This window comes from Piliocolobus tephrosceles, chromosome 19 (genome assembly GCF_002776525.5).
Source record: "Piliocolobus tephrosceles isolate RC106 chromosome 19, ASM277652v3, whole genome shotgun sequence".
Lineage (NCBI taxonomy): Eukaryota > Metazoa > Chordata > Mammalia > Primates > Cercopithecidae > Piliocolobus > Piliocolobus tephrosceles.
The window spans coordinates 3428924-3454332 of record NC_045452.1 but is presented as its reverse complement, the minus strand read 5'-3'; the positions used below and the strand labels follow the sequence as shown (position 1 = coordinate 3454332).

General features: G+C 52.5%; 1 protein-coding gene across 2 annotated transcripts in view; it reads left to right on the top strand.

Annotated features, from left to right (window-relative positions):
• The first annotated feature begins 1980 nt into the window (after positions 1 to 1980).
• Positions 1981 to 25409, top strand: part of ARVCF (ARVCF delta catenin family member) — a 55372-nt gene continuing 31943 nt past the window's right edge. For both annotated transcript variants that reach the window (XM_023192614.3, XM_023192612.3), the window contains exons 1-2: positions 1981 to 2273; positions 8312 to 8365. The gene's annotated coding sequence lies outside the window, so the exon portion shown is untranslated. The remainder of the gene's footprint in view (positions 2274 to 8311; positions 8366 to 25409) is intronic.

The window sequence follows — 25409 nt, the reverse complement described above, 5'->3', positions numbered from 1 at the left end:
AATCCCATGCCTGCTGGGATTACAGGCATGAGCCACTGCGCCCCAGCCTCCCTGGCTGTGTTTCTGACCCTTGGCTGCAGCCTAATGGGCCGACTGCTGGACAGCAGTCCTTAGTCCTGTTTGAATTGGTGCTGCCCCCACATCCTCTGACCTCAGCTAGTGATCCTGCCTGCCAAGGGCAGACAGGTCTCTACAACCCTATGTGTGGTAGGGGTGGTGAAGAGGGGAGAGGTAGTCTCACTTGCACAGATGTTGGTGTATGGTTCTCTCTTTTGTGCTCTTTCAACAGAGGTCTGTCCAGTCCTTGCAAGTCTGGGGAGGGGGTGGTACAGGACTATGAGGTCACTGTGAGAAGAGGGGCTCCAGCAGAACCAGGGTCCAGTGGCCTTGGAGAGATGGCTGGGGACAGCTGGACTCATTACGTCTACTCCTAAATGGAGGAAACGACCCCTCAGCTACACAGTACCTGGGCCAGAATGTCACCATGGTGCTGCTCCACAGGATGACAGCTACCTGGCTTGTGAGGGCCCCTATTCTAGGGACAGATACTTCATTCTGCCCTCCCAGAGCAGTAAGCAACAACCCTATGCCAGGAGGCCAACTGGCACATGAAGTGCCAGCTCCAATCGATTGATAGTAGCTGCCTGGCTCTGAAAGGTAGCTGGGACCATGCTGCCAGCACACAGATGGACCCAGTGGTGGCCCCAGCAGTGAGTCCTTGCCTTGGGCCATTTCATTTTCTTTGTCCTGGCCAAGGAATGATTGGGTGAACACACTGGACTCCCAATATGGGTGGAAAAGACAAGAGTGTCTGGTCACACTCCTCCACCACCCATGAGCATGGCTGTGGGCAGTTTAGTTCCCCAGGTGGCCTTGGGGAATGCAGTGAGCTGAGGAACTGGTCATCTCCAGGTGCGTCCAGGGCAGGAAAGGCTGACAGCATGCATGAGCCAGGGTCACTGGCCAAGAAGTCATCTCAGGACCTCCCCCTAGAAAAGCCCACTGGGCAGCATCCCTGCTGGTTCCCCCCACACCACAAGGTTACGTGGAGCTGGCGGAGGGTCATGGTCCCACTCATGTCAGGTACTCTCAATCTGGATAGGAAATGCAACCATGCCAATCTCAACAGGCAGTGAAGCCGCGTTTCTTTCTGACTCCAGGTAAGGTGGAGAAAATGGGACAGCAGTACGGGGGGCATAAACCCACAACTCCGCTTCCCCAGATGGAGAGCTGTGGGGCTGTGAGGATGCCAGGAGGAGGTAATAAGGAAAGGCGGCCCCATCGGGGACCTGAAAGGTGGAACAAGCCTAAGAGGTCTCCACATCCAGGCCTGGTGGGAGAGGTGAGCCCCTGGTTTACCAAAGGGGTCCCTTCCTGCCCTCGGAAATAAGGCAGCCTACCTCCACCGCCGCCCCGCTCCAGGGGCCCAGGGGCGGTGAGGGTGAGAGAGTCCCCAGGCCCCAGGGTCAGACGACTGTGTTAAAGCAAGTCAGAACCTCTCTGAGGCTGTTTCCCAACTATAAAATGGGGATAGTGGCAGAACTCTCCCTCGCGGTTTGCGTGAGAAATACAATTCGATGTCGACAGGAAGGCGCAGCGCGCACCGCGCAGCGCACAGCGAGTAGCAGGGGCTGAAGAAGGATACCTGTGAACTGGGGGTGGTAATGGAGGCTACGCGGCCGGAATCCGGGGAAGGGGCGCCGGCCCTACCAGTCCCTGCTCGGGGCTGGATGGTCGGGGGATGTTCTCGTAACTCGGCTGGGAGGAAGCGGCCCCGCTTACGCGGCCACCACCACCGCAAAGGTTCGGGCAGGTGCAGGGGCCTCGGCCCCTCCGCGAGGGGGCCGGTCAGCCGCCGGGACTGACATCCCGAAGGCCCAATGGAGAGCCGCCATCTCCGCGCACCCGTCCAATCGGCGCCGGTTGCCGTGCCGCGCCGGGTCTCTCGACCAATGGGAAAATTTGCGGTCAGATGGGGCGGGGCGGAGTCCCGCGTCGCCGGCCCGGTTCGCTTTGCACACGGGCCGTGTGAGGGCGGGAGGGCTAGCCCAGGGTCTCGGGGTGCGTGCTGGGTCCGGAGGGAGGGGGCGGTCCCCGCACTGGCCCGAGTTGCGGCCTAGTGGACGGCGACCCTCGCCGCGCCCTGCCCTGGGAACGCCGCTCCCTGCGCGCCGAGGGACCCGGGGCGGCCTTCTGAGGTCCGGGGCCGCGCTGCGGAGCCTCCCACGCTGCGGAGCCGCCCACGCTGCGCAGCCGCCCACGCTGCGCTCCAGGTAAGCTTGAGCCAGTGGGCGGGGTGCGGGACCCGGGGCTGGGGGACCGCGGGTCGGAGCCGGGACTGGGGGCGGGGTTGCAGATCTGGGACGCGTTGCAGGCAGCGGTCCGGACTGGGTCCTGTGCCCGGAGTCGAAATCAGGGCGAGGGTCTGGGTCGGGCTTCGGAGCCAATCTCCGCCCCACCCGCATCTTGTCCGTGGGCTCTGCGGCGCTGGAGACCTCGGGCCGGGGGAGGGGGCGGGTCCCTTTGTGCGCGGTCTCGGAGCCCTACTCGACCTGGCCGGGCGCCTTGCATCGAGCTCTCCAGCTGAGCATAGCCAGACCCCGCAGCCGTGTCCGCCCCGCGCGACGCTTGTCGCCTAGCTGCCAGGGCCCTGCGGTCACGGAAACTTTCCAGCGGCCCGAGGGGCGGCAGGCCTGGAACTTTCCTGGGGCAGCGCGCCGCCGGGAAACGCAGGGGCACGGACGGCCCGGAGGGATGTCCCCGCGCCGCGCTGCTCCTGCCGCCTCGGGGGTGAGCGAGGGCACGCCACCTGGATTCCCAGCCTGGGTCTCCCTCTTCACGTCGCCCTGCGCCCCCTCGGGGCCCGTGCAGAGCATGTCTTCTGCACTCTGGGAGCCTCTGCTCGGTTTGCTGGGGAGTCGCCCTGGGCAGATGGCCTGAGATCTCCAGCCTATTTTAATTTTTAAAGAATTAAAAATTGGCTGCTTATAAAATTTCACCGTTTCTTAGCTATGTGTAACGTAGCATACTTAAAATGGAACCAAAGGACTTCAGCTCCCTTTCCCTACACCCAGGCATACTTAGAAATAAGGAAAATAAAGGTGCCCTGTGGGTGTTTTTTAAAGTAGGCTCTTCATGCTGCTAATAACCTCAGGTGGGTACCCACACCGCTGTGGGGGAAGCCTTCTCTATGGTATGGGCCAGCGGGGTGCAGTGGGAGCCTCCACCTCTCCTGACCTTAGCTTCTCTGGGGTAGCTGCCTTTACTTCTTCCTACTTCGTTACTACTGCCTTATCTGCCTTTGCTCTGGGATCCAGGCTGTGGTTAGAGGTCTGGTCCAAACAGGGCGGGTGTTACCTGTCTTGTACTCACTGTATTGGAGCTGAGATGGTGCTGAATGCAGGGGGCAGTCAGCGCTCTCTTGCCCAGTGTGCCATGCTAGTGGTCAGTCAGTTCCTGAGCAGGTGATCCAGGCCTTAGGTCAGGACACAGTGTGAACCACAGCGTGTCTGGGAAGGCATTTCCCCCAGTCTTGCCGCATCCTATCTACAATATCTGTTCCCAATTGTCCCCTGACCCCACCCTACCCCCATTCTGGGGTCCACCAGGGCCCAGCAGAGGACTGGGCACAGAACATTCGCTAAGGGACTCAAGTCCCAGCTGAGAGGGTAGTTGAGCACAGCCAAGCCAGCCCCTGCCCAGCTCTTGGCTGAGCTGCCCTGTCAAACTTTTCTGCATAAACACAAGAATCTCCTGACCAAGGTCCCTCCTGGGAGAACAAGGTCTGACCCTCAGTCTTGCTAAATTTGAGCCTCCCCACCCACCACATCTGGGCTGCTTGGCTCCCATGTTTGCTCTGGCAACCCTTCCAGAGGTGGCCCTGCAGTGTCTTCCCTCCTTCTGCATCTCTGTGGCTCTGTGAGGGTAGGATAGCACCCCTCCTCCTGTTTGTGCTACTAGGGATTCAGGGTGAGTTCACTGTGCTCCGGCACCCCAGGAGTCTGGCCTGGGGGAGCATGAGGCTGTCCGGAGGGAGGACAGGAAGAGCAGGAGCAGCAGGATCCCCAGTCTCTGGGAGGAGCAGGGAGCTCTGCGCGTGGATGCCAGGCACCACCCTCTGTCTAGTCCATCTGTCGTGTTCCCCACCTGGCCCTGGCAGAGGGAGTGACAGGGTAGAGTTGGGATAGGGAGTCAGGGCTCACTCTGTAGATGGGGCCAGGAATGGAGGGTGGGAGTCCAGGGACAGCACTGCAGAGCACCAGGTGGGCCTTGGGGGTCCTGGGGACTTCCCTGATGGTGGCTTAGTCGTGGGGAGGTGTCTGTTCTTTTGTCACCAGCTTAAGACCAGGATGAGGCTAGTCATGGTGGCTCACGCCTGTAATCCCAACACTTTGGGAGGCCAAGGTAGGCGGATCACCTGAGGTCAAGAGTTAGACACAAGCCTGGCCAACATGGCGAAACCCTGTCTCTACTAAAAATACAAAAATTAGCCAGGCATGGTGGCATGTGCCTGTAGTCCCAGCTACTTGGGAGGCTGATGCAGAATTGCTTGAACCAGGGAGGTGAGGGTTACAGTGAGCCGAGATCACACCACTCTTCTCCAGCCTGGGTGATAGAGTGAGACTCTGTCTCAAAAAACAAACAAACAAAAATCAGGATGGACTGGTCACGGTGGCTCACGCCTGTAATCCCAACACTTTGGGAGGCTGAGGCAGGCAGACAGATCACATGAGGTCAGGAGTTTGAGACCAGCCTGGCCAATATGGTGAAACCCTGTTTCCACTAAAAATACAAAAAAATTAGCTGGGCCTGGTGGCACATGCCTGTAATCCCAGCTGCTGGGGAGACTGAGGCAGGAGGGTTGCCTGAACCCGGGAGGCAGAAGGCAGAAGTTGCAGTGAGCCAAGATCGTGCCATCGCACTCCAGCCTGGGTGACAGGGCGAGACTTCGTCTCAAAAAAAAAAAAAAAAAAAAACCCAAAAAAACCCCAAGATGAAGTGTTGGGTTACTCTGAGGAGACATGGTATCAAGGATCCCTTAGTAGGCTTTCCTGGCTCAGGGGCTTCACATCTTGGCCTATTTCAGGTCAAGAAGATGACCCAGAGCTGGTGGATGCCTGGGGCCACAGAGTTCACCCCACCCCATAACCAGTTAGGCACAGGCCCTTCCCACTGCCCCTGCTGATTGAGGGACTGCCGTCTCTTGCAAAGCAATGGGGAGCCGAGCGTGGCCACCAGATGGCAGGTGGGACCGCCATGGCAGGCAAGACTGGCTCCACCCAGCTTCCTGCAGCAGACCAGGACCCTTCCCCAGACTACTGGTTTGGATGACCGGAGCTCGACCTCTGAGCTGCCTATGGAGGGCCTGGAGTTAGAGAGGAGCCAAGCAAGTCCCCTCGGTGCCCCTCACACGCTTAGTGCAGGTGGAAGGAGGCCTGAAGGCCAGATGGTGGGTGACCACACACAGGCTCAGTGGGGATAGTGAAAGACTAGCCCTGTGCCTATGTAGCCCCAAAAGTGCAGTGTCCTTCAAGTGCGTCCCAGGGGCCTCCCAGGCCCTCCCAGGTGTGGGCTGTGTCTCAATGTCCACAGTAGAAGTGGGCGTGTTCTCACTATGTGCCCAGAGTGGCAGCAGGCCTAGGAGAACACTGGGTTTTGCTGTAGTGGACACCATTGTCATTGAGCAGAAAGGACCTTCCCTGTCCAGTGGCCACGGGGCACTCCACGCACCTGCCTGCATTGGCTGTTACCAGGGCATGTTCTCAGCTACCTGCAGTCAGTGTCACCTCCCGCTCACAGAGCAGGAAGTGAGGAGACTTGGGGAGGGAGTGGCCTGCTGAGACCACATTTCAGGGAGTGCAGAGTGAGCTCACCTGGGCTCCTCACTGCCTGCCCAGCCCGGGCTGCATCCTCTATCCCAGTTCTGGGCCCAGTGTGTACCCATGGGAGCTGCCCTGTGCTGTCAGCCATCCAAGGGGCTGTAGCTTGCTAATCTGGCTTTGTGGCCTGGGCCGGGCTCATGCCCCAGTACGAGACCTCTCAGCCCTTTGGTTGGACCATGGATACCATGCCAGAACCACAGGCCTTCCTAGGGCATCAGTGGGGTGTAGCCAGGTGCTGGCAGAGCCCCGTGGCCAGCCACTGGGTCTGGAGAGTTTGGTGAGGGGGCCCATGCCAGGCCATCCTCACTGGGGGAAAGGGCCCAATAAAGGGTGTGGTCGTCCCCCGGCCTTGAGGCAGCTGGTACTGGGTCCTTGGCCAGGCAGGTGACCTCAGGGCCTGCAGAGCAGCCTTGAAGTGGTACTCAGGGGGCTCCCCAAGGTGAGCACCCCCCTACCTTTCCATATGATCCCATCACTAGTTCTGCCTTCACATCACTGTCCTGCCTGTCATCCCTCTGTCTGTCCACTCACTGCCCAGAGCTCCCTTAGGTTGGCCACAGATGCTCTGCTCTGCCCCTGCCTGTACGATGCTGCTGTGGCTAGTGTACCCTTAGGAAGGAGACCTGCAGCTCTGGCTGCTCCTACCATCCAGCCTCCTGTGGTGCTGCTGTTCTCTGCTCCCACCCATCTCCTGGGGGAAGCCCTCTCCAGTGCCTCACTTGAACCCCTTCCCAGGGTCTCCTATTGGCTCTCCCATATGGTTGCAGGTTCTTGGCCTGGCTGGACCCCATGAGGTGGGAGGCCCATGACGAAAGAGCCGTGTTCTTCTTTGGCCACACTTCCCCATCTGGGTGGGGGACTTTGGGAGGCCCTGGGGACAGGAAGACCTGAGTTAAATCCTGGCCCAGCCACTGTCTGGCCTGGACCCAGTTTCTCCATGTGTAAAATGGGGTATATAGCCAACCTGAGGCACCTGGTAGTGTCAGTGAGATGATGGCTCACAGCCAGTGTGTCGTGAGTCTGTGGCACATGGTGACTCCTCGGGACAGGCTGGTGCTTATTGGGATTGATTTTTAAAAGTCACATGGTTCTCTGTGGTTCAAAACCTATGTGAACACTTAAGCTAAAAGCAGAGGCTTCCTAGAAATGTCACACTCAGAGCAAAAGCTGGTTCCTAAGCCTCAGACCTTGGAGTAGGAGCAGCATCTCTTCTTGGGGACGCAGTGCTGGTGGGTGGGCTCCCAGCCGGGCCTGCCCCTCTCAGGCACATACACACACTCATATTTGCATGCACACACATGCATATGCACATGTGCATGGCGTGGTCCCTGGTTCTTCCCTGCCTCAGGCCCCGTGTCCCACCCTCCATGATCCCACCCTGAGGCGTAGCCTGTCGCCCACCCTCACTTGGACCCCTTCCCATGATGAAGAGGCCGTTGGGAGACAGGGAGACACACCGTGGGAGCGCCAGAATGGACCATGACCACAAAGGACTATTGGGCAGGGCCTCAGAACCGTCTAGAAAACACCGTAGAGCTGGGGGAGAGAGCTCTCATTACCCATGTCCCCCAGAGACGGCCTCCCGTCCGAGGCCCAGCCCTTCCCTGTCTGTCTGCGGTGTCCTGTTTTTCATTTTTACGACATGAACATTCTGGCAACATCCCCAGGCTTAGATATAACGAGAGGGAATGTGTCCCCAGGGCCATTGGCTGAGACAGGAAACCGCAGGGTCCTTCCCTGAGGAAGGCTGAAGGCTGTGTGAGCACAGGCACCCCCTTGTCTCCTGCTCCAGCCCATAAGCCTGAGCACCCCAGGCTTGAGTGCCAGGTCCCCCCGTCCCAGACAAATGGTCGTTCATACCTGGCCTCCGCTCCAGGGCCAGGAACCTTCCTGCTTCCCTGCCTTCCCTGTCCTGGAGACTGTTGGGGGCAGCTGCCTGCCTAGGAGGGCCCAGGATCTGTGTTGGCCTCAGGGAACCTCAGGAGAGGCACATGGCCTGGCCTACAAGGCAGGAGCAGACTCCAGGGAGGTAGAGCAGGTGCCTTGCGGAGCTGTAAGCACCTGCGTGGGCCAGCAGGACCCGAGCCTGGCTACCCTGGGGTGGGAGTCCTCCTGCTGTGCTGTGTGTGATGGGGAAGACATCATCATCTGTCCACATCTCTGAAGGATCACGTTCCTGAAGGATGGTCAACAGCATTAGAAATGCTGACAAGGAACCCTGGCAGCCCAGTGTCAACTGCAGTCCTGGACACGTGGGGATAAGAAGGTACACATGAGTGTGTGGTTATGAGTCAGGAGCACCATGGGATGATCTTCAGGTCAGGCTTGACAAAGTCCTTCTTAGAGGACGGTCTGGGCTCGTGTACCTTTATCCAGCAGGGACTTACCAGCTGGATTGACCTCACTTGTGTCTTCTGGTTTCCCTGCAGGAGCCAGAGCCCTCAGGGTGGGCGTCAGGACATGCTGATCTCCCCTCAAGACAGGTGAGTGGCCTGGGTTTAGCTTGGGGACATCCTCTCCCACATAGGACAGCAGAGTGTTTTTGTGGGCCTGGAGGGTGGGGGTGACAGGGATGGACTGTGGCCGTGGACACGGTGTGCTCCTGGTCCTTCTCACCCTGGGTGGGCACAGCTCCTGGGCTGGACAGGGTGGATGTGAGGGCCTCCTGCCTCCCAGCCTCAGGCCAGTTTGTTACTGGCCTGAATATGGACAGCAGCCACTGTTTTGATGTCTGGCTTTAGGGACAAGCCTGTTTGGGGCTGGCTGACTAGGTTGCTGGTTGGTGTTGGTTTGGACATTCACTGGGTCTGCTCTTCACCTGCCTTAGCTAGGATGCCAGCCACAGTGGCATCCAGTATTGGCACAGTCATTCACTTGCCCCTGGGAGACTGGAGCCACAGGGACAGAGGATAGTCCTGGAGGCCAGGCACACAAAACTTTGTCTGAAAGGGTCAGAGAGTAAATAATTCAATTTTGCAAGCCTTATGGTCTCTGTCACAGTTGCAGTGCTCTGCCATTGTAGGATGAAAATGGCTGCAGACAGCCCATAACTGAATAGTCTGAACGTGCTCTGATCACAGCCATAGACCACGTGTACTGGCCCGTGGCCTCGGGTATTATCTGTGTTGGGGGTTCCTCTGCTTATCATGGCTGCTAGCTCTAGTGGGACTGAGGCATAGTGCCCAGGTTGGAGTGTGGCAGGGTTGGAGGCTAAGTGGTCCATGTCCCCCAGGACCCTCTGAAGGGTGGTAAGGCATGCCCTGCTCATAGCCACGCTAACAGGGTTTTGTCGTGATGGGTGCTATGCTATTCTGCAGAGTGGGTGATGACTTAAAAGAATGGCTCCTGGCCATTCTTGTTCCTCCAGTCCCACCCTGGCCATTTGCCTGTCCCCCCAGAAAGCAGTCCCTGTGGGAGGCATGGCTGACAGCCCTGTGGTTTCTCAGTGACACTTAGTGCCCAGTGTGGAGGCGTGGCCCAACCAGTGCTGTGCTTAAGTGGTAGGGAGAAGGCCATGGCCTCCGGATGCCTGAGTGACCTGGGCTGAGGGCTCTAGGACAGAGGGGAGGGACAGGATGACTGACTCCTTGCCTGTTCCCAAGTCCTTGGGCATGGAAAGGTGCCAGCTAGGCCAGCCTAGTGGGAGCTGGGTCTGCTGCCTCCTGGCTGTGTGGGAGGATCAGCGTCTGGCCGAGAATGTCACTGCTCAGGACATTTGGCTATGCAGGGTCTTCTGGGTTGGGATAAAGAGGCTCAGGCAGGGTACTTGGGTTGCTTGTGGCACAGGGGATGGGGCGTCTCAAGGTGGCAAGAGGGGCTGTCCCACTGCCCTTAACTCCTCATAGGCCACCACACTTCAGGGAGGCCAGGTCAGCCAGATGCCAGACGACAGCCCTGGTAACAAGGCCCGCAGGAGGGTGGTTGGCTGGGCAGGTCCAAGGCTGCCCAGGCACACTTGCTCACTCTCCCTCCTGTTGCTTGCTCCTTTCTTGTCCCTCCTTTTCCCTCCCCCTTCCAGTTCTTGGTCTTCTCTGTGTTTCTCTGTGGCCCTTTCTGTGCCTCTTTCTCTGCCTTTCGTCATCTCCTGTCCTGCCCACCTGGAATGTGGTGATTGTTTATTCTGGTCTGCTGTGGTGATTGATTTGTCATGTCTGCTCTGGGCGCTGGTGTGGTGCTGGCCTGGGCAACCTGGGCCCTGGCTTGTGGCTGCCTGCTCTGCTGGGCCCTGAGGTGTGGTCCTGCCCACAGCAGGGGGGAGCCTCAGGGCTCAGCTGGGACAGGGGCTAATATAAACACCCATGTGTTGCCATACTCAGCACCCACTCACCCAGCCTCATGCTGAGTCCTGGGCATCACAGACACATCAGGCCCAGCCCTTCCCCTGAGCAGCTTCCAGCCGGGTTGAGGAGACACACAGAGAAACAACACAACAGACAGAGAAACCAGTGGCCAACTGTGGAGTTACAAGATGGTGATAAGTAGCAGGGCTCCCTTAGGAGGGGGAGCTGGGAGGGTGTGATGGGGTAGTGCACGCTGAGACCAGGCCTGGGTGAGAAGAGCTGGCGGGGACACAGATGCCCTGCCCTTTCCCATAGCTGACCAGCAGTGGTGTCCTGTCAGAGATCAGCACCAGCCTGGCCTCCTCCATCAGCAGCCGCGTGCCTGCGGGGTGTTGTGGCTTTGTCTCCTGTGGCTGCCTGGTCCCCGTGCCGGGCTTTCTCTTGGGTTTTGATGGGTTTCTCAGCCGTTATGTGAGTCCTTATATATAAAAGATATTCATTCTTCACTCCTCTTTCTGCCTGCTGTACATTTTTCTCACCCTTTTAATTTTCGTTTATGATCATTTTTGATGTCAAGAATGTTTCACATTTTGTGGTGAAGTCTGTTGGATTTTTTTTTTTTTTGAGGCGGAGTCTCGCTCTGTCACCCGGACTGGAGTGCAGTGGCTGGATCTCAGCTCACTGCAAGCTCTGCCTCCCGGGTTTACGCCATTCTCCTGCCTCAGCCTCCTGAGTAGCTGGGACTACAGGCACCCGCCACCTCGCCCGGCTAGTTTTTGTATTTTTAGTAGAGATGGGGTTTCACCGTGTTAGCCAGGATGGTCTCGATCTCCTGACCTCATGATCCGCCCGTCTCGGCCTCCCAAAGTGCTGGGATTACAGGCTTGAGCCACCGCGCCCGACCATCTGTTGGATTTTTCCCCATTTTTATTTTATTTTTTAAGTTTTATTTATTATTATTATTTTTTTGAGACAGAGTCTCACTCTGTCGCCCAGGCTGGAGTGCAGTGGTGTGATCTCGGCTCACTGCAAGCTCCGCCTCCCGGGTTCACATCATTCTCCTGCCTCAGCCTCCCATGTAGCTGGGACTACAGGCGCCCGCCACCACGCCCGGCTAATTTTTTGTATTTGTAGTGGAGACAGGGTTTCACCCTGTTAGCCAGGATGGTCTCGATCTCCTGACCTCGTGATCTGCCCTCCTCGGCCTCCCAAAGTGCTGGGATTACAGGCGTGAGCCACCGCACTCAGCCTTTCTCCATTTTTAGATATTCCATCACTCTGTGTAGTCACCCTCCCTAGCATATAGCCAGATAAACATGCACCTCTCTTTTCTTGTAGAAGGTATTTTTACTTTAGTTTTGTACACAGGATTTAATCTGTCTGTCTTAGTCCATTTGGTGCTGTTGTATCAGAATACCTGAGACTGGCTAATTCCTGAAAAACAAAGACTTTTTTTTTTTTTTTTTTTTTTGAGACGGAGTCTCGCTCTGTCGCCCAGGCTGGAGTGCAGTGGCCAGATCTCAGCTCACTGCAAGCTCCGCCTCCCAGGTTTACGCCATTCTCCTGCCTCAGCCTCCCGAGTAGCTGGGACTACAGGCGCCCGCCACCTCGCCCGGCTAGTTTTTTGTATTTTTTAGTAGAGACGGGGTTTCACCGTGTTAGCCAGGATGGTCTCGATCTCCTGACCTTGTGATCCGCCCGTCTCGGCCTCCCAAAGTGCTGGGATTACAGGCTTGAGCCACCGCGCCCGGCCACAAAGACTTATTTCTAACAATTCTGGAGACGAGGAAGTCCAGGATTGAGGGGCCACATCTGGCGAGGGCCTTCTTGTCGCGGCATACCCCAGGACCAGGAGGTGGCAGAAGGGCAGGAGCATAGGTGAGAGAGCGCTGAAGGAGGCAGAACCCATCCTTTTATCAGGAAACTGCGCCCGAGATAACAAATCCACTCCCACAGTAACGGAATTAATCCATTCATGCGCAGAGCCCTTGTGACTTAAACATCTCTTAGAGGTCCCACTTTCAACACTGTTGTGTTGGGAATTAAGTTTCTAGCACATGGACTTTGGGCACACATTCAGCCCATAGCACCAACTAGTATTTATTCTGATGTGAACGGGCAGCAGTGATTTAACTTTGTTTTTACAGCTGCATCTGAACTATTTCCTTTTTGTTTGTTTGTTTTGAGACAGAGTCTCCCTTTGTCACCCAGGCTGGGGTGCAGTGGTGCATCCTCAGCTCACTGCAACCTTCACCTCCCAGGTTCAAGCAATTCTCCTGCCTCAGCCTCCCAAGTAGCTGGGATTACAGGCGCCTGCCACCATCCCCAGTTTAATTTTTGTTATCTTTTTTTTTTTTAAATAGAGATGGGGTTTCGCCATGTTGGCCAGGCTGGGGTTGAACTCCTGACCTCAGGTGATCCTCCCACCTCAGCCTCCCAAAGTGCTGGGATTAAAGGCATGAGCCACCACGCCCAGCCTGAACTGTTTCTTGTCTAGTGTCTTCTGTCATTAGAAAATGGAAACGCCCCAACGCCTTCGTGTCTTACAGTTTGTGGTTGCTGGTGTTGTAAAGATCGGGGCGGGGGGCCTCCTGGCTGTCGGTCTGCTGGCAGGTGTCCCAAGTATCCTGTGTGTGCCTCTAGGGGTGTGTGTGTTCGTTCTCTGGCGGGGACGGTGTGTGGTTTCTCCTCCCTGGGACCTGTATGGGACTCCCTGTAACCTGGCACTGCTGGAGCAGGCTGGCTCCCCTGCGAGGGTTGTGGTGTGCCTGGGACCCGTTTCCTGAGAATAAGTCCTGGGCCCCCACAGCCACCTGGCCCCCTCTGTGGGTGCCTGGCCTTTCGATGCTGTATATTAAGGTTGCGGACACTGCTGGGACCTCGGGGCCCACAGCCCCTGAGCCAGCCTGTGGTGAGGGGTGTGACTCTCCTGACGTCAGCTCACGTGGCCTTTCATGGGGAAGCAGGAGGGTGTCCCTTGCCCAGGCTGCTGGGAGGACTGGCCTCATCCTTGAGGGTCATGGGCTCCAATATCCTCGTGACCCGAGGCACAGTTGTTACAGGAAAGGGGTCCTGATCCAAACCCCAAGAGAGGGTTCTTAGACCTTGCACAAGAAAGAATTCAGGGCGAGTCCACAGTGCAAAGTGAAAGCAAGTTTATTAAGAAAGTAAAGGAATAAAAGAATGGTTACTCCACAGACAGCAGCTCTGAGGGCTGCTGGTTGCCCATTTTTATGATGATTTTTTGATGATAATGCTAAACAAGAAGTGGATTATTCATGCCTCCCCTTTTTAGACTATACAGAGTAACTTCCTGACATTGCCATGGCGTGTGTAAACTGTCATGGCGCTGGTGGGAGTGTAGCAGTGAGGACAACCAGAGGTCACTCTTGTGACCATTTTGGTTTTGGTGGGTTTTCACCAGCTCATTTACTGCAAACTGTTTTATCAGCAAGGTCTTTATGACCTGTATTTTGTGCCGACTTCCTATCTCATTCTGTGACTTACAATGCCTTAATAGTCTGGGAAGTCATCCCAGTAGGTGTCAGCCTCATTTTACCCAGCTCCTATTCAAGATGGAGTTGTTCTGGTTCACATGCCTCCGACAGAGGCACTGCCAGACCAGGGGCTCATGTGTGTCCTCTTTGTGTCCCAGCCTTGGGCTGGTGGGCAGGTGGTGGTCAGCGATCTGGCTGCTGCATGAAGACCTTATCTTTGTGGCTAGAGAGCCTGGTGTAGGCTGGCCAGCCACCCCCGATGTGCCGCCCCTTGTTCAGGATGACTCGTGGCTGGTGGTGAGGTTGTGCTATGGGGTCAACCTGGGGAGGCCTGCAGTGCCCAGGACACCAGCAAGGGCCCTGGTCATGCCATGCACAGGGACTCTCCTGAGCTGTACACAGGTTGCAGTGCAGTGGCTGTTTGGTGCATTTCATCCCCTGTGTCTACCCCAGCTCTCGCCTCGTCCCTGTCCTCCCTGGAGCATCCCAGGCTCCTGGGCTTGCCTCTCTGGTCCCTCCTTGGGCCTCCTGTGTCCCGCTGGCTGCAGTTGGCTCTGGCTGTTATTGAAGCCTCCCTGGGCTCAGGCTGGGTGCCTGACCCACAGCAGAGGGCATCCTTTGAGTCAGGTCCAATGCAGTAGGAGTGTTCCTGTGGGAGTGCCCCCCTAAAGCTCAGATTTGGGGAGCCTGAGGCTTCTCTCACCTGCCTGGTAGAGGACGTGGGGACAGCTATACGGAGGCTGGGGAAGATGGGCGCTGGGCGCCCCACACCCCCTCCCCTGTGGCCCATCTTGCCAGGTTGACCATTTTGAAGTTGATAACTTCAGTATTTAAAATATGCCTTTAGTTAAACTTTCTCTTTTTAAAATATTTTTACTCTTCCTGAAATTCTAATTAGGCCATTTACACGTCTGAATTTACTTGCTGCATTTTGCAAGATAATGATGCTGCAGAGATGGCTACCAACCCCATCCTCCCAGTCCTCCCAGGGCCTTTGCTGTGTGCCCTGCGGGGAGGTGCTGGGTGTCCCCAGGGCCCATCCAGGGGGTCCATAGTCCCTGGAGGGCCAGTGAGTATACAGGTGGAAAAAGTGAGGCCAGGCCACTGAGCAGTCAGGGACCGCGCAGGTGGAGAGGTGTCACCCTGGACAAGGTCCACCCTTCACTAGGCAACGTCTCCCTCCTCAGAGGCTCCACCACCCACCCCAGGCCTGGAGTTGAGGCCCTTACAGTGCCACAGACGTGTTTCCTGCATCTGCTGGGCCAGGCTCCCCTGGGTGTGCCTGAGAGGCCGAGAGCCAAGGCAGAGGCCAGGTGACTGTGGTGCCAGCACCCCCACTTTTTTTTTTTTTGAGACAGAGTCTCACTCTGTCACTCAGGCTGGAGTACAATGGTGCAGTCTTGGCTCACTGCAACCCCTGCCTCCTGGGTTCAAGTGATTTTCGTGCCTCAGCCATCTGAGTAGCTGGGACTACAGGCACCTGCCACCACACCTGGCTAATTTTTATATTTTTAGTAGAGATGGGGTTTTGTCACGTTGGCCAGGCTGGTCTCAAACTTCTAGCCCCAAGTGACCTGCCCGCCTCGGCTTCCCAAAATGCTGGGATTACAGGTGTAAGCCATCGTGCCTGGCCCTTTAAATAATGAAGCAGTATGTGCTTGTTTATAGAAAATGTCGAAAACACAGCAAAGGAGGAACAAAAACTTATGCCTGTTGCAGGCGCACAGCCCAGCATACCTGACCTCCCCCACCCTCCCCGATGTGTGATGTGTGCCACGGTCCTGTGCCCCGGCACTGCCCATCAGCTCCCCCTGTTGTCATACCCTTGGTGTCCCAATGCGGTGGGCTTGCCTCTCCTCTGGCACCCCAGCTCCTTCCCCTCCAGCCTTGCTCTTTTCCCAGGCGTGTTCAGGAGACGGCTTCCATCTTGGACATTCAGGCCGTTTCCAACTTTTCTCCACTATCAGGGCTGCAGCAACAAACATTTCATGCCCTGAGTAGCTTTTCTGTATTTGAACAACTTGGGCTTGACCTTGAGGTCCTGGTGGGGCAGAAAATGTGTTTGTGCTGGGGGCAGAGACTTGGTGGGATGATCAGACACCAGGGATACCAAGGCCTCAGGTAGCAGCTGAGGGAAGGGGCCCCAGCAGCCCCTCTCCAGAGAGACAGCCACTCCCACCTTCTGCAGACAGCGCCCGCCTGGGGCCCTGCACTGAGGACAGACCCCCACAATGGGAAGACAGACAGTGCAGGGATCTGCCCCCTTCCATGAAGTGCCGCTACCCTATGCATGGCTCCGTATCTGTGAATTAGGAGCCCAGATCCCCCAGCGGGGGTGTGTGAGGTGACACAGTTCCTGGTTTGCTATGGGATCCAGGCCATCCCGGGCCCGGAGCTGGTCCCCACTGAGCTTGCCTCTAGCACCTCGCACAGTAGGTGCGGGAGCTTCTTGGTCAGCTTCTGTTCCCCGCCAGTCCTGTGCCTTTTCTCACCCCAGCCTGGTCCCTGTGGGTGTTGGTGCCGGGTGATGCCAGCACTCCCGCAGATGATCGCCTGCCAGGCAGGCCTCTGGGACCTGCAGCAAGGGTATTGCTGGATCCTGGTTGTGAAGATGGTTCACCGGGCTGAGCCTCCTGTGCACACAGCTGGTGCACCTCAGCTTCCCCCAACCTCCGGTTACAAGCCCATATGGGTGCAGGTGCGGGCGCCAGGGCTCTGTGGAGGGGATCAGCTGTGCCCCTTGCAACATGCCATGGGCTACCAGGTCTCCCAGCACGGAGAAGGATGAGGCTGTGGGGGACCCTGTTGAGAAGGCCTGACAGCCCTGAGGGGAGTAGGAGGAGGGAGAGGAGGGATTTGGGAGGAGGTGGGGGACAGGGAGATTTGGGATGGGATTCCGGTTTGGGTACAGGAGGAGTTGGGGTACAGGAGAAGTGAGGTCAGCAAGAGGTGGTTAGGGGCCTGGAGCCATGGCCTGGGGATGGAGGGGAGAAGGATGACACCCCTCATGTTGTTTTTCTTTTCTTGAGACAGTCTCACTCTTGCCTGCACTAGAGTGCAGTGGCGTGATCTCAGCTCACTGCAGCCTCCACCTCCCAGGTTCAAGTGATTCTTCTCTCTCAGCCTCCTGAGTAGCTGAGACTACAGGCACATGCCACCACAGTGGGCTAACTTTTGATTTTTTTTTCTTTTTTCTTTTTTGAGAAGGAGTTTCACTCTTGTTGCCCAGGCTGGAGTGCAATGGTGTGATCTCAGCTCACCGCAACCTCCACCTCCCGGGTTCAAGCAATTCTCCTGCCTCAGCCTCCCAAGTAGCTGGGATTACAGGCATAAGCCTCCATGCCTGGCTAATTTTTTTTTTTTTTTTTGTATTTTTAGTAGAGACGGGGTTTCACCATGTTGGTCAGGCTGGTCTCGAACTCCCGACCTCAGGTGATCCGCCTGCCTTGGCATCCCAAAGTGCTGGAATTACAGGTGTGATCCACCGCACCCAGCCTAATTTTTGGTATTTTTAGTAGAGACGGAGTTTCACCATGTTGGCCAGGCTGGTCTCAAACTCCTGACCTCAGGTGATCTGCTCGCCTTGGCCTCCCAAAGTGCTGGGATTATAGGCGTGAGCCACTGTGTTGGTCCTATGTTCTAAGCACCCTGGCTGCACCTGGCACCTTTTGGGAACCGAGGTTGCTGGAGAGGGGCCTTCTGAATACACTAGGGCAGGTTGGCTGTGGTACTGGGTCCTCCAGTCAGTGAGCAGAGACTGTAAGCCTCACCTGTGTCCCCCTGCCTGGGGAGAATGGGGTCTTATTGCCTCCTGGGAGGGCCAGCAGCCTGGCTAGGGCCCTGGAGAGCACAGGGCATGGTCAGGGCATGGTCAGGACCCCACCTGGTTCCACCTCCTCTCAGCTGGAGCTTCCCCAACCCAACTGCTATACCCACTGAAGCCCAGACTCACCTGGGGCCAGGGACTTGGGTGAGACCTATCTTCCTCCAGGACCTCAGAACCTGTGGGAGAGGAGTGTCTTATACTGGGGAAACCGAGGTTCAGTGAGCCAGCCCAGCCCCAGGCAAGCACACCCTCCATTTCCAGGCTTTTTGGTGACATTTCTGTGGCATTTGCCCATCTTCAGGGAGCTATTGTTTGTAATGAGACTAATTCAGTTATTTGTGTTTGAAGAAAGAATTCCAGATGTTTATTTACCAAACCCGTGAAAGAGGCATTGGTTAATTTTAAATTAAGTCTTCATGTTCACAGACTTTTGTCTTTGCAGAGCCAGGGTCTTCCAGAGGTTCAGTGTTGCTGGGGGTGGGTATAGGCAGGCCCCAGAGTGTGGTGCAAGGAAGGAGGCTGCCTGTGACCCAGTGACCCACTCTGACAGCCTTGTGTCCTGGGGAGCCCTGGGTCTTGAGGTCCATTCTGTAAGCTAGCATGGTCCACTTACTCCTGGTACTCGCCCCCAACCCTAAACCCACCTGTCCTGCCCTGTTTACTTGGAGTCTCTCAACCCCCACTGTATTAGGCTCTTCTTTCATTGCTATAAAGAAATACCTGAGACTGGGAAATTTATAAAGAAAAGAGGTTTAATTGGCTCACAGTTCTGCAGGCTGTACAGGGAACGTAGCTCCAACATCAGCTTCTGGCGAAGCCTCAGGAAGCTTCCAGTCCTGGCAGAAGGGGAAGCGAGAGCAGGCATTTCACATGGCAAAAACAGGATCGAGAGAGGAGGAGGAGGAGGTACCACACACTTTTATGCAGCCAGATCTCGTGAGAATTCACTCACTATCGCAAGGACAGCACCAAGGGGATGGCGTGAAAACATTCATGAGAAATCTGCCCCCATGATCCATTCATCTCCCACCAGGCCCCAACTCCAGCATTGGGGATTACATTTCAATATGAGATTTGGGCAGGGACAAATATTCAAACTATATCACCTGCCGATAGTGATTACCTCCCAGAGCCACTGCCACTTTGGTAGGGCAGGAGGAGTGTCCCCCAGATCTGAGGACAGCAGGCTTGGGCAGCGAGAAGGGGACTGGGTAGGAGTGGGGTAGTGTCCCCTGTCCCTTACCCTGCAACTGGTAGGGGCTTTTTCTTCCAGGGCGTTGGAAGCTCCTGTGCTGAGCCTGGTTTTCTTGCCCACTGCTTCAGCAAATGTTTATGATTTCCTCCCGTGAGTCTCTCCATCCCCTTCAGGATAAAAGCCATCTTCAGTCACTTGGACACCACCATCCTTACTGCTTGCCCACCCCCACGTTGGACTCTGCAGAGTGCTTGGGTGGCCCACTCCCTGATCGTTCTAAATGCAGAGATGGCCTCACCAAGGTAGCGCCTCCTGAGCCTTTGGAGCCCCAGGGCAGTCCTTCTCATGACACTTCTTCAATTTCCTATACAAATTGCCTTCAGTGTAGGGCCCAGCTCTGATTCTTCAGGCTGGTCTGCGCACGGGAGCTATGATGCTTTGCTGGCCAGTGCACTGTTCCTGGCTGCTCATCCTTGCTTTCTTTGTGCAGCAGAAACACCTCAAGGACCTGCTATGTGTCAGGTGCTGTGCTGGCTGCTGCACTTGCCCTGACCTGTCACCCAGCAGAAGCCCAGGTGGTTTCTGTCTCTGACCTTCAGTTTCAACTGTAGAGGCAGGGGAAGGTTTAGATTTTTGTAAATCTCTGCTCAGGCAGAGGCCTGAGAGCACAACAGGGAACTTGACAGTGTGATCCTGGGCTCACAGGTTAATTTTCTGTATCTTCTCTAGTCCTGTCCTCTCTGAACAATATCTGTTGAAAATTTCTCTCTTTCTGGCTTGTGAAAGGTAGTCAGTGATAGGTACAATTTTTATTCCCTTAACTTCCGTATTTTCTTGGTCATTTCAATGAGAATTTTTGTTTGGGGCCTAATTTACTCATATTCATCCTTTATAGTTTAATAATTAAACGGTTTAAGGCTATGAATTTACCTCTGAGAACAATTCTGGCTGTAACCCATACATTTTAAGGTATGATGCGGGAGTATATTTTTTCACTTTCTAAACAGACAGTTCTGTATTCTTTTTCTTTTTTTTAGCCTTTATTATTATTATTATTACACTTTAAGTTCTAGGGTACATGTGTACAACGTGCAGGTTTGTTACATATGTATACAATTCTGTATTCTTACATTTTTATTTTTCTTTTCATTTTTTGAGACAGGATCTCACTCTGTCACCCAAGCTGGAGTTCAGTAGCATGATTAGAGCTCACTGCAGCCTCGACCTCCCAGGCCCCAGTGATCCTCCTACCTCAGCCTCTCAAGTAGCGGGACTACCGGTGCGTGCCAGCATGCCTGGCTAATTTTTTTTTTTTTTTTTTGAGATGGAATCTCACTCTGTCACCTAGGCTGGAAGGCGGTGGCATGATCTTGGCTCACTGCAATCTCCACCTCCTGGGTTCAAGTGATCTTCCTGCCTCAGCCCCCCTAGTAGCTGGGACTGTGGGCGCATGCCACCATGCCCGGCTAATTTTTTTGTATTTTTAGTAGAGATGGGGTTTCACCATGTTGGCCAGGCTGGTCTTGAACTCCTGAGCTCAGGTGATCCACCTGCCTCGGCCTCCCAAAGTGCTGGGATTACAGGCATGAGCACCCGGCCATGCCTGGTTAATTTTTGCATTTTTTGTACAGACAGGTTTGTGCCATGTTGCCCAGGTTGGTCTCGAACTTCTGGGCCCCAGAAATCCACTTGCCTTGGCCTCCCAAAGTGCTGGGATTACAGGTGTGAGCCACTGCACCCAACCTTAAATTTTTACCTTTGATATACTATTTATTTAAAAAGGGTAGGCCAGGCGCGGTGGCTCATGCTTGTAATACCAGCACTTTGGGAGGCTGAGGCAGGCAGATCACGCGCAAGAGACAAGACCATCCTGGTCAACATGGTGAAACCCCGTCTCTACTAAAAATAAAAAAAAATTAAAAAAATTACCTGGGTGTGGTGACAGGCACCTGTAGTCCCAGCTGCACGGGAGGCTGAGGCAGGAGAATGGCGTGAACCCGGGAGGCAGAGCTCACAGTGAGCCCAGATCACGCCACAGCACTCCAGCCTGATAACAGGGCAAGACTCCATCTCAAAAATAAATAAGCAAATAAAAGGGTGTTAGGCAATTTCTTCTTATGTGAGGGGGCCTCTTTTTTGAATTTAATTTTTAATTATGGTAGAATACACATAACACAAAATTCACTATCTTAACCATTTTCAAGTGTACAATTCAGTAGTGTTGTATATGTTGTTCACATTGCTGTGCAACCAATTTCAGAACTTTTTTTTATTCTTGCAAACCAGAAACTCTGTACCCATTAGAAAACTCCCTGTTTGCCCCTTTCTTGAACTGCTTCTACTTTGCCTATTATTTGACTACTTTAGATGCGTTATATAAATAGAAAAATAGAATCCCACGGTATCTGTCTTTTTGTGACTGGCTTATTTCACTTAGCATCGTGAGAATAGTATATGTCAGAATTTTCTTACTTTTTAGGCTGCGTGATATTCCCTTGTATGTCTCCACTACATTTTTTTTACCCATTTATCCACTGGTAGACACTTGGGTTGCTTCCCCTTTCTGGCTATTGTGAATAATGCTGCTATGAATATGGTTGTGCACATATCTCTTTGAGACCCTGCTTTCATTTTTTTTTTTTTTTTGAGATGGAGTCTCACTCTGTTACCCAGGCTGGAGTGCAGTGGCGCAATCTCAGCTCACTGTGAGCTCCACCTCCCAGGTTCACGCCATTCTCCTCCCTCAGCCTCCTGAGTAGCTGGAACTACAGGTGCCTGCTACCACGCCCGGCTAATTTTTTGTATTTTTAGTAGAGATGGTGTTTCACCATGTTAGCCAGGATGGTCTCGATCTCCTGACCTCGTGATCCGCCCACCTCGGCCTCCCGAAGTGCTGGGATTACAGGCGTGAGCCACCATGCTCAGCTTCAATTCTTTCAGATACATAATACAGAATTTTCTGATTGCTAGACCATATGGTAATTCTATTTTTAATTTTTTGAGGAACTGCTGTACTGATCTTACATTCCCACCAGCAATGCACAAGGGTCTTAATTTGTCCATATCCCTGCCAACGCTTATTTTTTTTTTTTAATAAAATAGCCATCCTAATGGGTGTAAAGTGATATTTCATTGTAGCCTTGTACCCCTAATGATTAGAAATGTTGAGCAAATTTTTTAACATGCTTGTTGGCCATTTATGTATCTTCTTTGGAGAAATGTCAGTTCAACTCCACCCATTTTTAAATTGGGTTATTTTTTTGCTGTTGTTAAGTTTTGGGAGTTCTTTACATATTCTGGATATGAATTCCTTATCAGATACGTGATTTACAAATCTTTTCTCCCATTCTGTGTGTTGCTTTTTCACTATATTGATTGTGTCCGTTGATGAACAGACATTTTAAATTTAGATGTAGTACAATTTATTTTTACTTCTGTTGCCTGTGTTTTTGGTGTCTTATCCAAGACATCATTGCCAAATCCAATGTCATGAAGACTTTCCCCTATATTTTCTTCTAAGAGTTTTATAGTTTGAGGTCTTATGTTTAGCTCTTTCATCTATTTTGAGTTAATTTTTGTGTATGTAATAAGGCAAGGGTGTGAGTTCATTCATTTACATGTGTGTATCCACCTGTAAATGTATCTATGTTGAAAAGACCATCATTTCCCTAATGAATGGTCTCGGCACCTTTGTTGAAGGTCATTTGACCATATTCGTGAGGGTTTGTTTCTGGGGTCTGTATTCTATTTCATTGGTCTATGTGTCTGTCTTTATGCTAATACCACACTGTTTTGATTACTAAAGCTTTGTAGTAAGTTTTGAAATCAGGAAGTGTGAGTCTTTAAACTTTGTTCTTTTTCCAGATTGTTTTGGCTCTTTGGGATCCTTAAAGATCAATATGAATCTTACAATAGATTTCTGTTTCTGAAAACAATGTCATTGGGATTTTTTTTTTTTTTTTTTTTTTTTTTTGAACAGGTCTTGTTCTGTCATCTAGGCTGGAATGCAATGGTGTGATCTAGCTTACTGCAGCCTTGAACCCTTGGGTTCAAGCAGTTCTTTAGCCTCAACCTCTGAGTAGCTAGGACTACAGGTACATGCTACTATGCCTGGCTGTCATTGGGATTTGAATAGGAATTGCACTGAATCTGTAGATCCCTTTCAGTAGTATCATCATTGTAACAGTAGTAAATCTTCCCAGCCATGAACATGAGATATCTTTCCACTGATTTAGGTCTTTAATTTTTATTTGTAGTATTTTATAGTTTTCAGTGTACAGATCTGAAGTTTCTTAAGTTTAGTACTATGTATTCTATTCTTTTTAATGGTATTATAAATGGAATAGTTTTTTAAATTTCCCTTTTGGATTGTTCATTGTTCATATATAGAAATGCAACTCATTTCTGGGTATTCATTTTCTATCCTGTACCTTTGCTGATTTCATTTTTTACATCTAATAGAGTTTTTTAAAAATGCATGTGGAATCTTTAGTGTTTTATACATGTAAGGTTATGTCATCTATGAACAGAGATGGTTTTTCTTCTTCCTTTCTAATTTGGATGTCTTTTCTTTCTTTCTTTTTTTTTTCCCCTAATTACTCTGCCTAAAACTTCTAGTACTATGTTGAATGGAAGTGGTCAAAACAGCCATCTTTGTCTTGTTTATGATCTTAGGAGAAAAGCTTTCAGTCTTTCACCATGGAGTATGATGTTATGGGCTTTTCATATATAGCTTTCATCATGTTGAGAAAGTTTCCTTCTTTTCCTAGTTTAATTGTTTCTTATCATGACAGACTATCACATTTTGTTAAATTTTTTTTTCTGCATCATTTGACATGATTGTGACTTTTGTCCTTTATTTTATTGCTGTGGTGTATTCCACTGATTGATTTTTGTGCATTGAACCATCCTAGCATTCCAGGAGTAAAATCTCACTTGGTTAGGGTTTATAATTCTTGTAAAATATAGCTGAATTTGGTTTGCTAGTGTATTTTTTTTTTTTGAGAATTTTTGTTTCAGTATTCGTAAGTTATTGGCCTGTGGTTTTCTTTTCTTATAGTGTCTTTTCCTGGCTTTGGTATTAGGGTAAAGCTGACCTCATAAAATGAATTGGGAAGTGTTCCTTCCTCTGTATTTTTGGGAAAAGTTTGAGGAAGATTGGTGTTAAAATTACTTGAATGTTTGGTAGAATACACCAGTGAAGCCATCTGGTCCTGGGCATTGCTTTGCTGGAGGTTTTTGATTACTGATTCAGTTTTGTTGCTAGTTGTAAATCTAATCAATGTTTTCTATTTCTTCATGATTCAGTTGTGGTAGGTTGTGGTAGGAAATTTTTCCATTTCATCTAGGTTATCTAATTTGTTGGTGTATAAATGTTTATGGTAGTCTGTTACCATCTTATTTTAATGTCATGCAAAGAAAAGGAAAACAAATTGAGTTTTTTGTTGTTGTTGTTTTGTTTTATTTTTTGGTTGTTGTTTGGCTTGGTTAGATTTTGTTTTGTGGTTCTTGGATTCATACCTAATGTGTTGGAGTCATCAGTCCACAGATCCATGAATTTCCTGAGCCAGTAAAAATGCTCCCAATGGGCAGCTGACCGGACTGCTACAGACAACTGGAGCTGCCTTAATGCATTCAGAATCACAGGGCCTTGCTGAAAAAATAATTCCACACATCAGCAGCTGTTATTCCCTTGACACAATCTTCATGTGCAAACTGTGGGCTTCTCACAAACCCGTGATGGTGGCAGCCCCCAAATTTGAATCCCAGCAGTGCAAGCACAGGATCCCATGTGTTATCCAGGCCTCATGGACTCCCAAATTATTCTCTTCTTTTGGTTCTTAAAACTACTTCTCTGGGTAGTCCAGGGCTCTAGGTAAGATGAGTTTGCTGCCTCTGAAAATCCAGAAACCTCACCGTAATTTTTCCTTATGGGGTTTCAGAGCAATGTTAACTTTGTAAAAGATCTCAAGTAAAGAGGAGAGGCGTTTGTTTGTTTTAACAAAGCTGTCAGCTCTTTCTTATCATAAAACAGTGACTGAGCTGTGAGAGACGGGAGCCAGGCAGCAGGCAGCAGCGTGTTGAGGCTGACATTTACAGAGGGACAGCATGCAGCCCCTGCAGGCCTGCAGACAGCCTGGTGCAGCCAGTGGCCCAGGCTTCAGCACAGCCCACACGTCAGGGCTGGGCAGACCTCCTCCCTACACCTCGAAGTGGACACAGCACATTTAGGAGCCAGAGGAAATGAGACTGAATTATAGAAACCAGAGATAGACACATCCATGACTTCCTGGGCTTCTTTTCTGGATAGAAAGCTCATACTCTAACTCAGATTCCAGCCCTGACGCTGACAGCCCCATTGGACGCACTCCAGTTGAGGTGGTTTCTGGTCGTTTTTCTGTGGTTGAAAGAGCACTGTCTGTCGTTCTTCCTCTGGGAACTCCTATCATGTGGAAGTTTGGCCCTGGGCTCTGTCTTCGGTGGCTCCCACCATACTCTTGTCATCTCTCCTATTTGCTGTTGGGGTTAGGGGAAGTGTCTTAGTGTACTTTCTCCAGCCTCACACTGTGTGTTTTCTGCAGTCTGCTGTTTACTGCCTCTGCTGGGTTTTTCTTTAAATCTCCATGGGATCCTCATTGTTCATAGCAGCTCCTTTTCTTTCTTTCTTTCTTTCCTTCTTTCCTTCTTTCTTTCTTTCTTTCTTTCTTTCTTTCTTTCTTTCTTTCTTTC